The sequence below is a fragment of the Arachis hypogaea genome, chromosome 10, assembly GCF_003086295.3.
Source record: "Arachis hypogaea cultivar Tifrunner chromosome 10, arahy.Tifrunner.gnm2.J5K5, whole genome shotgun sequence".
Taxonomy (NCBI): domain Eukaryota; kingdom Viridiplantae; phylum Streptophyta; class Magnoliopsida; order Fabales; family Fabaceae; genus Arachis; species Arachis hypogaea.
This window is the reverse complement of record NC_092045.1, coordinates 78,165,769-78,169,789: the sequence shown is the minus strand read 5'-3', so window position 1 is coordinate 78,169,789 and position 4,021 is coordinate 78,165,769. Positions and strand designations below refer to the sequence as shown.

General features: G+C 40.2%; 1 non-coding gene across 1 annotated transcript; it reads left to right on the top strand.

Moving 5' to 3' along the window:
• Window positions 1–3,629: 3,629 nt before the first annotated feature.
• Window positions 3,630–3,737, top strand: LOC112719275 (small nucleolar RNA R71). The gene has a single exon (XR_003161583.1). It is a non-coding gene; the product is annotated as a small nucleolar RNA R71 (small nucleolar RNA).
• Window positions 3,738–4,021: the final 284 nt, after the last annotated feature.

Genomic DNA, 4,021 nt, shown 5'->3' with positions numbered 1-4,021 from the left:
AATCAAGAGAAGTTCTTAACCAAAGAACATGAAGACCATTATCACAAAATAATGGGTCTGAGGTCAGTGATCCCGGAAGTTAAATTTGATCTGAAAGAAGATGAATATCCGGGGATCCAAGAGCAAATTCGAAACAGAGGATGGGAAGTTCTGACCAATCCTGAAATAAAGGTTGGAAGGAACATGGTTCAGGAATTCTACTCTAATCTGTGGCTAACAGATAAGCAAAGAATGACTGGAACTGCTTACCATACCTACAGAACCATGGTCAGAGGGAAAGTTATGTACTTCCATCTGGACAAAATAAGAGAAATCTTCAAACTATCTCAACTGCAAGATGATCCTGATTCCTTCAATAGGAGGATGGTGAGAGTAGATAAAGGGTTGGATCAAGTTCTAGAGGACATATGCCTCCCTGGGACTAAGTGGATAACCAACTCAAAGGGTGTCCCAAACCAACTCAAGAGGGGAGACCTCAAACCAATTGCAAGAGGTTGGCTAGACTTTATTGGGCGTTCCATATTGCCCACTAGCAACCGTTCTGAGGTCACCATCAAGAGAGCAGTAATGATTCATTGCATTATGCTTGGAAAAGAAGTGGAGGTCCATCATGTGATTGCTTGTGAGATCTACACAATTGCAAATAAGAATTCCACTGAAGCCAAATTGGCTTATCCAAGCCTGATCTCCTTGCTCTGTAAAGAGGCTGGGGTGAAGATGGGAGTAGATGAGTTCGTACCCATTGAACACCCAATCACCAAGAAGTCAATGGAAGGACAAGTGCAAGACAACTCTATCAAGAGGAGGGCGCAGGAATTCCTCCCTGAATTCCCAAGAATTGACTACTGGACCAGCCTAGAAGCATCTATTACCAAGTTGCAAGAGACTATGGAGCAACTGAAGGAAGAACAGCAGAATCAGAACTGCATGCTCTGCAAATTGCTGAAGGAACAAGAGAAGCAGGGGCGTGAACTCCAAGAGCTGAAACGCCAAAAGCTCTCCTCTCAAGTTGAGGGAGCATCCACTTCTCAAAATCAAGGTTGTTGAGTCCTAACTCTGTGAAAACCTCTATCATTAGGAGCCTATGTTTTTGTGTTTTTTTTTTCTCTTTTATTTTGTTTTCTATTTTTATTTTTACTTTTAGTCTCATCTTATATTTATCTTTGAGTCTTGTTCTTAATTCATAATTAATAAAATTGAAATTTTATGCCTTAAAGATATGAATGTCCTATGAATCCATCACCTCTCTTAAATGAAAAATGCTTTAATCACAAAAGAACAAGAAGTACAGGATTTCGAAATTTATCATTGAAACTAGTTGAATTATTTTGATGTGGTGACAATACTTTTTGCTTTCTGAATGAATGCTTGAACAGTGCATATGTCTCTTGAATTTGTTGTTTTGAGAATGTTAAAATTGTTGGCTCTTGAAAGAATGAGGAAAAAGAGAACTGTTATTGAGGATCTAAAAATCATTAGAGTGATTCTTGAAGCAAGAAAACGCAGTGGATACAAAAAAAAAATTTCGAAAAAAAAGAGAAGGAGAAAAGAAAAAGAAATAGAAAGAAATAAAGTTGTGATCCAAGGCAACAAGAGTGTGCTTAAGAACCCTGGACACCTCTAATTGGGGACTTTAGCAAAGCTGAGTCACAATCTGAAAAGGTTCACCCAATTATGTGTCTGTGGCATGTATGTATCCGGTGGTAATACTGGAAGACAGAGTGCTTTGGGCCACAGCCAAGACTCATACACTAGCTATGTTCAAGAATCATTATGCTCAACTAAGAGAATCAATAACACTATCTGAGTTCTGAGTTCTTATAGATGCCAATCATTCTGAACTTCAAGGGATAGAGTGAGATGCCAAAACTGTTCGGAGGCAAAAAGCTACTAGTCCCGCTCATCTAATTGGAGCTATGTTTCCTTGATAATTTGGAGTCTATAGTATATTCTCTTCTTTTTATCCTATTTTGATTTTCAGTTGCTTGGGGACAAGCAACAATTTAAGTTTGGTGTTGTGATGAGCGGATAATTTGTATGCTTTTTGGCATTGTTTTTAGTATGTTTTTAGTATAATCTAGTTAGTTTTTAGTATATTTTTATTAGTTTTTAGCTAAAATTCACTTTTCTGGACTTTACTATGAGTTTGTGTGTTTTTCTATGATTTCAGGTATTTTCTGGCTGAAATTTAGGGTCCTGAGCAAAAATCTGATTCCGAGACCAAAAAGGACTGCAGATGCTGTTGGATTCTGACCTCCCTGCACTCGAAGTGGATTTTCTGGAGCTACAGAAGTCCAATTGGCGCGCTCTCAACGGCATTGGAAAGTAGACTTCCTGGGCTTTCCAGCAATATATGATAGTCCATACTTTGCCCAAGATTTGATGGCCCAAACCGGCGCTCAAAGTCACCCTCAGAAATTCCAGCGTTAAACGCCGGAACTGGCATAAAACTTGGAGTTAAACGCCCAAACTGGCATGAAAGCTGGCGTTTAACTCCAGAAAAGGTCTCTACACGAAAATGCTTCATTGATCAGCCCAAGCACACACCAAGTGGACCCAGAAGTGGATTTTTACGTCATTTACTCATTTCTGTACACCCTAGGTTACTAGTTTACTATTAATAGGATCTTTTGACATTGTATCAGTACCTCATGACACTTTACACATTTTCTTTGTGTACCTTCCACGGCATGAGTCTCTAAACCCCATGGTTGGGGGTGAGGAGCTCTGCTGTGTCTTGATGGATTAATGCAATTACTACTGTTTCTCATTCAATCATGCTTGCTTCCATTCTAAGATAATACTTGTTCTTAATCCGGATGAATGTGATGATCCGTGACAATCATCATCATTCTCAACTATGAACGTGTGCCTGACAACCACCTCCGTTCTACATTAGATTAAGTAGTTATCTCTTGGATTCTTTAATCGGAATCTTCGTGGTATAAGCTAGAATTGATGGCGGCATTCAAGAGAATTCGGAAGGTCTAAACCTTGTCTGTGGTATTCTGAGTAGGATTCAATGACTGAATGACTGTGACGTGCTTCAAACTCCTAGCAGGCGGGGCGTTAGTGACAGACGCAAAAGAATCACTGGATTCTATTCCGGCCTGACCGAGAACCGACAGATGAATTCCGCGTGCTGTGACAGAGCATATGCAATTGTTTTCACTGAGAGGATGGGAGGTAGCCATTGATAACGGTGAAACCCTACATACAGCTTGCCATGGAAGGAGACTTGCGTGTTTGAAGAAGAAGACAGTAGGAAAGCAGAGATTCAGAAGATGGAGCATCTCCAAACCTCAACCTATTCTCCATTACTGCAAAACAAGTAATCATTTCATGTTCTTTAGCTTTTCACAATCAATCCTGATAGTTTCTGATATCCTGACTAAGATTTACAAGATAACCATAGCTTGCTTCAAGCCGACAATCTCCGTGGGATCGACCCTTGCTCACGCAAGGTATTACTTGGACGACCCAGTGCACTTGCTGGTTAGTTGTGCGGAGTTGCAAAAGTGTGATTGCAATTTCGTGCATCAAAGAGATCCTCCTGCAGAGCTATCCAAAGACATCTTGGATAGTTCAGAGAGACCATCATAGAAAATACCTATGATGCTCCATTCAGAAAGCATATCAGAAGGACACTTTCTGATTAATTGTTTGTATCTTTCCCAAGCTTCATAGAGGGATTCTCCTTCCTTCTGTCTGAAGGTTTGGACTTCCACTCTAAGCTTACTCAATTTTTGAGGTGGAAAGAATTTTGCCAAGAAGGCATTGACTAGCGTTTCCCAAGAGTCCAGGCTTTCTTTAGGTTGAGAATCCAACCATGTTCTAGCTCTGTCTCTTACAGCAAAAGGGAATAGCATAAGTCTGTAGACCTCAGGGTCAACCCCATTAGTCTTGACAGTGTCACAGATTTGCAAGAACTCAGCTAAGAACTGATGAGGATCTTCCAATGGAAGTCCATGGAACTTGCAATTCTGTTGCATTAGAGAAACTAATTGAGGCTTAAGCTCAA